General features: G+C 41.0%; 1 protein-coding gene across 2 annotated transcripts in view; it reads left to right on the forward strand.

The window, feature by feature from the left end:
• GRIA3 (glutamate ionotropic receptor AMPA type subunit 3) overlaps positions 1–12,545 on the forward strand; it is a gene marked incomplete at both ends in the record, with an annotated part of 142,461 nt that overhangs the window by 21,092 nt on the left and 108,824 nt on the right. The gene's annotated exons all lie outside the window — the stretch shown is intronic.

Here is a 12,545-nt window from a genome sequence, read left to right on the forward strand (position 1 = left end):
GTTAATTAAACCAATAGATTTATATTTGGCAGGACATGGATACATTTTCATGGAGTTCATGGTATAGTTCCAGCATCAGCATCCGGACAGCCCTGCCAGAACTTTTCTTAACACGTGGAAATTTATGGCCAGCTATCATCCATACTGCTCTAGTTTGCTGTTTGGTGCTGATATATTTGCTACAGGGTCTGCTGTCTTAGAGGTACACACTGCTACTTTCTGGCTGTTCCCCAAAGCGTGGCACTGATCTGTGTCTGCGCAGTTGCATTTGAGGCACTGGTGAGACTCATCTGAGCAATGCACCCTGATGGGCCATTTCTAGATGGTGTTGGCTGCAGCTTTGTGAGGTAGGGAGCCACACCACACTGCTGTTTTGAAATTCAGACTTGTTTTCTGCCGTAAGGGTCAGAGGTTTTGTTCCCACATCCAGGAAAGACTTGAAGAACATCGTGATTCCCTTGTTTTGGACTTTCCTTGGTTTTCCTCTCCTTCCTGGGGTTACAAAATGTTTTTGTGGAATAACTGGAATTTGTTGGTGTATTAAAATATTTAGGGATTGTTGTGAAAAGCCAGAGGAGTATTTTTAGGCATTTCTGATAAATGCTGCAATTACAGAGGAATTTCGGCTAAGGTCACTAATTCGTCTCTGGGAGTGGAGCACCTCTGTGAACCAAGAGGGCCAGGGAATAAGTTGGAAAGTAGACCTGATACACATAGGTTGCTCTGAAAGTAATGCCTCCTATTTATTTTCATGGAAGCTACAACACATAGAAAGTATACAATGACACTGTTTGGTAGAGTAAATTCTCTGCTACAGAACGTAATCACCACCATCAGATGTGCATTTTTGCCAGCAATGAGCAGAGCCTGCATACCACACTCGTAATAGTAATCTGCAGCAGCAGAGGTGTCCCACTGCTGTGGTCACCACAGCTGAAATGCACCATCCAGCTCTACAATGCTCATATCCATTGTTTGGCCTCCATCGACATTCAGCAAGCGTCGATGGATGTCAGTGGGTCCCATTATTTCCACGTGGAGGAAGTCAGTGACACTCCTTGTCTCCGTACATGCTTCCATATCAAAGGCCATTCTGTCAGACTGCCCCTCTGCTTCCATCTGTCACACGGGCACAAAATTGAACGGCGTATTTGTGGGAAGGTTCAACCTTTATTGCTATGCCACCAACTCTGCTGCGGTGGGCCAACATCACCGAATAGCAGGCATTGCTTTTGAAGCAGCCCTCATAAATTGAAGAGTAGGTTGAAAAAATACTTATTTCAATAGCAACAAAGTTGCTTGAATGTGTATTTTATTTGCATATTTACATATACATATTTTATTTACAAAGAAATATTGTAGAGAAGCAGGCCTGTGTTTGAAGCACAGAATGCCTGATTAATCCAGTCATGTACCAGCTCGGGATGTAAAAACAGAAGTTTGCAGTGATCAAGCTGGTTAACCATACATCTGCAACAGCAAATGCACAGCACATACATTTTTTCAATCAGAAGATTTGCCAGGTTGCTGCTTGCAGTAAAGTGAAAAGGAAAAAAAAAAGAAGCCACAACACAATGAAGATGCTTTAGCACATAAAATTGCTCCTTGAGTCACTTTAGGCTTTACAATATACATCAATAATTCAGGCATAGGAACCTCCTGATCAGGAAGATGTGAATGCAAAGCAGCCTTATACCCCACTGATGTTCATCAGATGAAAACAATGTGAGTAGCTTGATAGACTTGATAAATGTCTGAGTATTTCCAGGAGAAAGCTATTTATTGACTATATTTTCCATGTAGAGGAGCTGTAATGGAGATAACATAATCCAGAATTAAAATCTGCAGTTCTGCATTCGTTTGTATTTGTGGAAACGAATGTGATGAGATCATAGCAGTGTTCCCTGGTCTAGATGGTGGTGGTGAGTAAAAGAACTTCTAACACACGACACTTGAAGTTATGGAAGTCATGTCATTTTCTGTTACCTCTGTGATAAAGCTGGAGATTGAGAGATGGGAGAAAGGGGTAATAAGGGTAATGAGGCGCTGGCATAGGTTGGTGGTGCTCCTTCTCTGGAGACACCCAAGGTCAGGCCGGACACCTGATGGAGCTGTGGTGTCCCTGTTCAGTGCAGGGAGGTGGACTAGCTGGCTTTCAAAGGTCTCTTCCGACTCAAATGTTCTGTGATTCTACAGAAAGGCTGTCACCATCACACACTCACTGGCCATGACCTCACGCTGCCCCTGATGATGGACCGGGTTGTTCTCTGCTTTCGAGTGTGGTGGGGTTTCATGGAGCCCAGAAAAACAATGGAATTGCACCAGGTTATCGTTTTTCCTCACTGCTGGCTGACAGCAGAGCTGGATTCAGTATTTGCAGCTTCAACAATCTGTCCAAGCCCTCTGAGATTATCAAATCATTTCAGACTCATTCTGTCCCTCCTCCTCTGGAAGGGCAGAGATCAGCTAAGAGTTAATGTGTGGCAGTGTTTTCACAACCAGGCCTTTGCTGTAATGTTTCCATCATTTTTTGGCTTCCACATTACTCAGTTGTGCACCAGACAACTCTTTCGTTATGTGCCAATTAACCCAGCATGATAAATAGTGATTATGCATAATTTATACGGAATATTATTCTTGTTGTTTCCTGTAAATAAGGCACTGAGTTAGCTGAGGGAACTGGGCTGTGAATTATTGTCAGATGTGATCATGATGGTCCAGGAGATCGGTAACAAGGACTCTTCGGGCAGCAAGGCAGATAGAAATGCTACCAAACTAAATGTGGGGAGAGGGAGGTGGTGTCTTTACAGAGGAAGTTGAGACTTAGCTTCTGCAGTCCCATAGTATGCTCTTTCAGTGTGCTGAATGGGCCTCTTGGTGCTCATCCACCTCCCAGTGAGGTTCTTGGGATCTTCTCCTGCAGTGGTACTTTGGACTTGGGCTGCTCTCTAAGGAGCATCTTTGGATCATATCATTTCCCTGGCTGCAGAAGCCAAGTTTCATTGCTCTTTCCTCTTGACTGCATTAGCTGATGGCACGTCTCTCAGGTTGGTAATCTGACAACAGCATGGCACAAGGAGTGGTGAGAATTGCTCAGCCCCATGAAGCCTGAATAAACACAGGGAGGAGATATGGAAATGTGACATCTAGCCCACTGAACCAGGAGGCACCCACTGTGACAGTCCCCGCTGGAGTCCTGTTGCAGAGCCTCCAGGAAAGTGTTAGGGTCTGTTGCCTTGGGTAAGCCAGGCTGTATGTTGGCCAGTATGGCACTGGACATACACAGAGCCAACTGGGAGCTGGAGGCTGCTTGCACAGCTGCTGTACTTGTGATCACATCCTCTTTCTCCTTGGCAGCCTTATCCCTGGCCTTACCTTGTGGGGAATTTTCCCCACGTCAGTGTTTCCAGGTGTGTTTACCATTTTGCCTCTCCTGTCTCACACTTGGTAATAGATCCCCACAGGCCTATAAATGGCACCACCTCAGCCGACTCAGCTCATCTTTCATCGTGCTGCCCGAATCTTGTTTTGATTTATTGCTTTTCACCACAGTGGCCCAGAATGAAGTCAACTTCTGAAATAAGGGAAGGATCTGCTGAACAAGCATACATTTAATAATATGCCCTCATCTTTCTACTTCTTCTGTACCAGGATGTTCCAATGAAATGGCTGAGAAATCTGTTTAGAGTGTGGGAGTACTTTAGCTAGCCGGCCACTGACCCGCAGGTCTGATTGCCTTTAATCTTTTACATTTTGGGATATTCAGCCTAATGTTCTGCATAACAATCTGAGTCTGAAAAATGCTCCTGATGGGTAATTTTTTTTTCTTTCATATCCTTCCAGTTTCATAAAGTATTGATGGGAGGTACAATATATAATGTCTGAATATAATATATATATATATATATATATATATATATATAATGAATATATAATATAATGTCAATAGATAATGTCTGAAAATGACAATGATAGTTACTTGGATATTCCTTGGTCAACAAGATTTTGTGAAATTCACATCAAAAATGCTTTTCTTGTTCCAAAGCAATGTGCTTGATGTCCTGTGCTTGATGTAACTGTTGTTACTTTGAATAGAACAATAGAAAGGTTTATGATTTTATGTCAAACTGTTCAATGTTACTGTTTACCAGAATATGCATATGGGTAAAAACGCTTTGGCTGCTTCTATGTAAACTGCTGCTACATGTCTTTGTTTTATAACTACGTGACTTTTGAAACAATGAATTTTTTTTTTAATATTTTACCTCTTACCAATGTTTTTAGAAAAATCACTTTGGAGAATAAGGAAAATAGTTATAATCCAAAGTAATGACGCTGGCATAACAGACTAGAGTGAAATAAGAAGCACTTCAAATGGTAAAACAATTGGAAACCAGGTATTTAACTCAAGCATATGTGACACTGGCATTGCATGCACACTGTGTCTGCAGGGACTTAGCGTGAAGCATGAGGTGGAGTCTAAGACGTGAAGGACACAAGTGACCGTTGTTTGCTGTTGAGATATTTAATCTCTCCTGGGGAAAACTTTGCCAGGTCCTCTGACTCCTTTCCACAAGTGTTGGCTTATCTCGCACACTTTGGGGAGAACAGTGTGTGGATGCATGTGTGATAGACTGATAGACCGAGGGAAGAACTCAGTGAACAGTGAGCCCAGAACTTGTGCCGGAGGCCAGTGCCTGAACTCTCAGCATCCAGGAACAAGGGGCTGTCAGGAGCTGAGCCTTGGCGTTGTGCATGATATTGTTGGCAAGGCAGGATTCTCTTGAGAAAATGAGCAGAAACATCTCTTTGTCAAATGCTGCTTGTATGAAAGTCATACCAGATGAGGTATGGCAGATATCAGTTCCCTTCCATTTCTCTCCAGCATTGAGAAGAGAAACCTTGCTGCTCCTCCTCTGAATGCCTTTTTTGGTGTCAAGACCAGCAAAGGTCGTAAGCTCATGAGACAAATGCACATGATTTATATCTGGATTTTGCAGTAGTGTTACAAAGCATTTCTAAAAGCCTTTTATCTCAAACAGCATGGTACGCATTTGATGTCTTCCCCCTGAAAACTAAAGGGAAGTTTGCATTGTGAGCAGCTTTTGGAGGTGGTGTGTCTGGGACAGAAGTTGGACTGTTAGTGGGAGAACATCATCCGTTGCATGGATAGCTTTAAAAATAGAGCGCCTGGATGTAGTTTTGCAGTGCCTGATCTGAAAGCTTGACTTCATCTTGTAAAGGAGCAAGGAAGATAATGTAGTATTCTGATTAGCACATACTGAAGTACAGTCCTCAAAAACTTAATACCTTCTTAAAAATCAGCCTTCAAGTACTGGTTGATTTGTATGGCATGTCTGAATCTTCTCTCACGTTTAATCCATGTTAAGCTTTAAACCACCTATTTTGGTTTCCTCAAATTCCAGTAGATTATCCTTCAAACTGAGCCATGATAATCTATTTAATAGTCTTTCAAAAGAAGTGTTCTCATGGCTCTCTGGATCCTGGGAGTTTTAAAAGATCAGTGTATGGTAGTGATCCTAGTTAAACAAAATGGTTTTGGAATTAGGATTTACTGATAAGGGGCTGACACTCTTCATGGACTCAGGGTGGCTGACTCCTGGGTTCCTTACTGGGTTACTAACACATCAGAAACGTGTTGCAAATGTAGGGATTCTGAATATCATGTTTTCTTTAAGAAAACAGAAACATTTATGATAGTTTGGTATGTATGCAAAACAAAATATTCATTTTGTGCTTGAGTTTCATCAAGTTTATGAAAAGAGGGAGAACTCTCAGACTCTATCATCTTCATCTTAGCTTTGAAAGCAGCTCAGAATTGATCGGTAAGTAGACAGGTATAGCAGCAAGTTACACAGTGTATTCCACATCACTCAGGTCACCTGTATGTATTCTCTGATAAGAAGAATATGGTTAGAGAGCTAAGTACATCTTTCTCAGGATGATATAGGTGGCGTTTAGTCTGATTTTCTGTCTGTCTTACAACATGGTGCTCAAGGATGCCTTTGTTACTGACATTTTAAGTATGTTAAATTGTTTTTTTAATTACTGAAGCTTTTATTTGTGTATGTGTAGAACTGGCAGTTTGTGGGCGGAGGTGTCTAAGTAATTTTACCTAAGTAAAATTATGCTAATGGACAAAGTCTTTCAGGCATGAATGAACGTGTCTTTTCAGAGTGCTTTCTGAAGCTGGGCCTCTCATCAGCCTTTCTGTCCAAAAGGCTCTGACCTTCTTAAAAGAGCAGTCACAGAGATCTCAGCTGGCACCCCTTGGCACTGTGGTGTGCCTGTAGCTCAGTGCTGTTAGTGCTCCTACTAGCACTGCCATAGCCTAAGTGGCCTATTTTTATTGTTGCAAGCTGGCATTTTTCATACGCTCATAAAATTCATATGAATGTTTCAATCAGTGTGAAGAGGAGATCCAGCAAGCGGCAAATTCACATACATTGTTAGGGTTTTATTTGACTATAGGAGGATAAACAGAGGCCAAAATGCATAAAATTTAATGAGTGGAGTCATGTAGGTCATAAATAATTGGGAATACTGAAAGAAATCAAGGTTGTGGTAATGCGTTTGTAGAGCACCCCGCACCCAGGAGCTGTGATTGTGATCAAAGTGATCTGGAAAGTAGAAAATAAATGAATACTGTCATTTAGTAACGTCTGATGGAGTTGTGATAGGGTGACAGAAGTGATCTAGAGTGGGATCTTCAGAGAGTGCTTTTGGGTGTGCTTGGATCTGGTCATTCATTTTGGATTGCTTTTCGTTAATGGGCCTGTAAAATAGGAATTGAATATTTCTTATGCCTGTCATTTGCAAAAGTGCTCTTCTCCTCCTAGTGGAATAAAAACATGTTTTTATCTTATTGGCTCTTCTAAAAAGAAATGCAAAGTGAGGGAAGAGTCTATGTATGAAGAGGGCACTAGATAGAACATAGCAAGTTGAGTAGTATTTTCTGAGAATGAGATAAAACATACTTGAATTGAATCACTGAGAAAACTGTTTGATTCCACGAATGAAGTACCAACAGTAGATCATTATTTTATTTTGTTTTCTGCTGTGAGGTTTCTTTTCATCTGGGGGACATTTTTTATATTTGTAAAGGCATGTTTTTTATCAGATATGATGCAAAGTGATGTTATGGCCAAGGTCTCAGGAGGATTTGGATCCAATTTCAAGCTGCAACTTCCTTGCTTGACCCCCATCTCCATGAATAATTGCTATTAACTATCTCAGAAATTGATTTCAGAAATGCTTCTTTTCTTCAGCTGAATTTATAACAGCACAATGAAATCTTTTCTTGACAGAATTCAGCGCCTTAATGTGAAAACTAGTTTTATTAGTAGTAGATAATTTCATTTCATTTAAATGATCATTTTAAATACAGTGAGTTTGTCTTTAAATGAAATGCTCAGATCATATTGCCTGGAGCATCCCCAACGTAGCTCCTTGTGCATTCATGGGCACTGCTGTGCTCATTTCCTCAGGGCTGCAAGTAGAGAGAGACTGCCTGTTCATTCCGTGTATTGAAATGAAAGGGAAAGAAAGAAGTAGAGACATTGTCAGTCTCTCTAAGAGCCGGTATGCTTACTGTATGAAGTGGAGTTAATGATAACCCTTGTATTGTTGCAGCAAGGAAGTCATAGCGGGGAGACTTTAAATAGAAAGTAGCAAGTAGTCTGCAATAGGCTGTGTGTTATTGTATGTGAAAGTAGAGCCCTGAGTCCATTGGCAGAGTTTGACGATGAGAATTGTGCAGAGTCCAAGACAATTGGCAGAGGAAAGTGGAGGGAATAAAATTATTTCACAGCTGAGAGAAATGCAGAACACAAAACTGGGGAACCAAAGTGAGCAACATACAGCAGTATTGGTTGTCACTGTACTCCTATGGAGAGTTTCAGTCCACAGAAGGATATAATTATCAATAAAACAGACTTTACAGTACTCTTGTGATATGAGTTTGTTTTTTCATACCGTCTTACAAGATACTGGTGTGAACAAAGTGGAAGTGATTTGTCCATACAGATAGTCATGGAGAGGGAAAAGTGTCTCGGATGCTGTAATCCCAGCCCTGACTGCAGGGCCTGTAGGGCACTGCATGCCATGCTGGGGAGCATCAATGGCATCATCTGGAGGAGTGACACAGTAAGAGCCACCCTTTTTGTTTGGGATTTATTCGTCTTTTCTTTGAACAAGTGTATGGGAGCTGCTGAGTCACGGCCTGAACCTCTGATTGATCACCTGAGGCGAGCCATGAGTCAGCCAGAGGAGCACAGGTGAAGGCAATTCCTAGACCTATTTAAGAGCTGGCTACCAGTGGGGAAGGATCTCTTCTGGAGGTCACCTCTACTGGTGTTTTATGGGTGAGCCCAGGATAGGGGTAAGCCTTCTATTTATTCTTTTTTGTTATCATAGTCTACTTTGCCTAACTCTCTTGTTTGTGATTATAACATCCTACTATTCTTTGATTATACAACAAGCAAAATCCAAGCCTACTTACAAATGTTCCTAGTCAAGTTTCAGGGTTTTTTTTTTTTTGTTGTTTTGTTTTTTTTTGTTTTTTTTTTTTTTTAGCGTGAGAATTGGACTTAAAAAAATAAAATAAAAAGGTGTCAGAGATATCTGACTTTAGCTTCCAGGCAATAGACAGTAGGGATGTCAGAGCCTGTACAATCTTGCTGTGTCAGGAGTACTCACAGTCACAAAAGGTAGGACAGCTAAATACAGCTAGAAAGCAAAAAATAAATTATGAAAAAGACACTAAGCATCTTATAGCTTGTGTGAAATGGGGCACCTTTTGAGATTCTGACCTGGAGCCTTCATGGGGTCAGAGTGAAAAAAAATGATTGTCTGGTTAATCTTGGCAAGTTTCTGTGAAGGGGCTGATGTGACTGGATCTGCTGGGGGAGCAGAAGAAGTTGGGTTCACCGAGTCACACTGGTGTCTGGATGGTTCAGCTGCTGTTCAGTTGAGATGCAAAGGTTTAATTTATTTGGGTTTGGTTAGGTTTGTGTTTTTATTGCTGGTGCTGTGTATGTGCTTTGTTGCCGTTTTTGCTTTTGTTGTTATTTGTTCATTGTTGCTTTTTACTATTACATTTTTAACAAATGTGCTCACTGCTGTGATCAGTCTTGCTCTGGGCATTTTCTTTCCTTTGCAGAAAGCAATTCAGTCTCATGACCCAGAAGTTCCTTCTCTTCTCTTGGCATGCTTGGGAATTCACAGGCTTCTGCCATACGTCCCTGCCTTTTTTGAACCTGATGGCATGTGGCTTCTTACTCTCAGTTTACTCTGAGAACAAATTCAGAGTTAAGCCTACCTAAGTAAAGTTGTGTCTGTCCTGCACCTAATGCTAAAGTTACAGCTTATTGTGGTCCTCCATTGGATAGGGGCTACTTAGAACCCTCTGTCCCTCTCTTATGGAGCTTGCAGCTCTTTCAGATGAGGTGGTAAAGCAACTTGGATATGTGCTGTCCTGTGAATAGTTGTACATCCTCAGTATTAGAAGCAATAACTGAAAAACAAATCTTAAAGACATCTCAGAAAAAAAGAAAGAAAAAAGGCCATTTTGGGGGCAGTGAGGTTTCATCAGGATTCATCCAAATCAGTTTTTTAATGCCAGAGTATGAGTTTGACCATGTGCGTTTTTCAAAAGGGGGAAAAACAAATATAAATCAATGGTGGTTAATTAAGGAAAATACCAGAATTCTTACTCTAAAATGAGGATTGTTGTGAATGTCAATGGAAGGCAGTTTGCATAATGAGCTGAAAGCTAAGGTTTAGCTACTTTTTTTTTAGTAATTATTATTTTGCTTTGATTTAGAATAATTTGATGTTAGAATAGTAATATCATTAAAATGAATGTAATGATGTGTTTGGTTTTTGGATGGCCATGGCTTCATCGGTGTCTTCAGGAGCTTCATCTGATCGTAGAAGAGATTAGGTCACAGAATAAACAAAAGACCCAGTGCTACAAAACCATAACAAAATTGTCAGTTCAGAACACAAATGAACATCGAGGACCAAGATAATTGGTCTTTTTATCTCCCCCTTATAAAAACAAAGGTTTATTTGGCTTTTAAATGGGCCAGTAAAATTGAATTGGCACCCTACAGTGCATGCAGAATAGCTAGTCAAGAAGAATAAGCTATAAAGAAAAAAGCAGAGGAGCTTAAGAGATGAAGATATTAAAAGCTGGTCTACTGATAGCCTATTAAAAGTGTTAAATTTTGAAGATCTGCAGTGAACAGAGATCTAAGTTGGAAAATAGCTCTGGGCAGGGGGATACTTTTGTTGATGATCCTCCAGAATTCTGTAGGAAAAATAGGTGCAAGTATCCAAAAGGGCAGATCAGAAGCTCTTGGCTGCAGTGGGTTGTCTGCTGCCAACAGTAGCTCCATCTTTGCTGTTGGATGGTGCTTGGAGAAGGACTTAATTATGGTCATAAAAGCATAGAATCACAGAATCCTGAAGGTTGGAAAAGACCTGATCCAGGTCTATAAGCATCTAAGGTGTGGGGGGCAGAATGGCAAGGCCGGACTCTTTTCAGTGGTGAGTGGAGACAGGACAAGGGGAAACGGCTGGAAACTGCAGCATAGGAAGTTCCGCACAAACATGCGCAAGAACTTCTTTACAGTGAGGTGACGGAGCACTGGAACAGGCTGCCCAGGGAGGTGGTGGAGTCTCCTTCTCTGGAGATGTTCAAGACCTGCCTGGATGCCGACCTGTGCGACCTGCTGTAGGGAACCTGCTTTGGCAGGGGGGTTGGACTCGATGATCTCTGGAGGTCCCTTCCAACCCCTACAATTCTGTGATTCTGACCTGCAAGATCATCCAGTCCAACCATCCACCGATCACCAACAGTTCTCACTAAACCATGTCCCTTAATGCAGCATCTAAACGTTCCTTGAACAGACTGTCCACAGCCTGATTTCAGTCTCTGCTTACTCGCTGCTTGAGAGCGTTAGCTTATGCTAACGTAAGCACAAGCTGTCTGAGCCCCTGCTGAGTCTTCATTCAGGTTCCTATAACTCTGAGATTTCACTGGAGTCATAGTTCAGAAGTATTCCTGAGTCTCAGAGCTGATAAGAAAGAACAGGTGAATCTGGGATCGCTTGAAATGCTCTGGGCATTTGGCATCAGGAGGCTTTTGGAGGTATGCTTTGTTTGCATTGTGTGAAGGGATATTTCCTGGAATACACGGACTTGCTCTCTTTTGCTTTCTCCTCAGTAAGAATCTACATAAAAACTGGTAAACTAGGCCATTAATAAATATGTAAGAGAAGCCTGATCCGTGAGATACTGACTCAGTGTATTTGAGGACACCCAGCTCCTGCTTGCCCCACTTCAGTGACTGTTATGATGGAATTAGAGAGTTTATATGCCATTGAAATGATTTGGAGACTGCCAGACTTTGTCGCATAGTCTTTATTTTTCCCTTTTGTTCACCTGTAAGTTACTGCCTTTTATTTGTTACTTCAGCGGATAATTTTTATGGTAGCTTTTCTGCTTTCTATCCTGCTGGTATATAGTTTAATGAAATGCCTTTTGAAACCGTGTGTTTAATTCCTCAGTCGTGCCTCTGGGAATTAATTCTTGCTGCATGGTAACTTCTTTTATATCTCTTCTTGGCTGTGGTTGGGAACTTTTGCAAACTTTTCTTTAGGATATCGGTACTCATTCCCTTTCCTGTCTCGTGTGCATCTCTTTTCTGCCTGTGTCAGCTGTTATTTGCTGCTGGTGTCTACTTCTGGTCAAGGCCTGTTAGAGTGCCTTAAACACTTAAATTCCTTAATGGCATTACTATTTTTGCATCTGCACCTCTGGAAGAAAATTGAATTTTCACACCTGAGTACCTATCTAAGGTGTTATCTGTGAGGCTAATGAGCTAATATGGTGGAGAATCCTTTAAGAAATTACTTTAACAGGCTTTGGTGATTCTGAATAGCATTTATGATAGGAAACGTTTCATGATGATACTTACAGAAATAGCAATGTTGTACTTTTTTTTTTTTTTTTTTTTTTTTAGAAGTCATGTCTTCCTAACCAGTAACATATTCTCCTTGCTTTCTGAAAAGTTACGTATGCAGAGTTTTGGCAAAAATGGTTAATGGGCTATTTGAAAATTGTTGTTCAATCCAACTCTTGGCAAGTGGAATTGTTAACGCTGAGTCATTTTTCTTGGAAGCATATTTTTTATTACAAATGGGACTTGCTTATCTCAGTCCAGAAATGTTTCGGTTTAGAAGTGCTTCTGTGCTGTATTGTACTTCATTTATCTCACAATCACAATCACAGTCCTTGCTATGGACAGAGCTTTGCACTTAGCCTGTGAGGTTCCTTTGCCATCTCTGATGCAATCTCTCTGTCGGCTACATAATATCTCACAAATTCATTTGGTCTATTGCATCATGCAAAATAATTTCAGGATTCAGTAAGTGGGCTTACTTCAAATGTACTTCAACATGTTTTTGTTTTTTTGCATTCATTGTATTTCAGTTTTTAATTCCCCTGTTTCTCTTTGT

The sequence above is a fragment of the Tetrao urogallus genome, assembly GCF_951394365.1.
Source record: "Tetrao urogallus genome assembly, chromosome: 13".
In the NCBI taxonomy this organism is placed as follows: Eukaryota; Metazoa; Chordata; class Aves; order Galliformes; family Phasianidae; genus Tetrao; species Tetrao urogallus.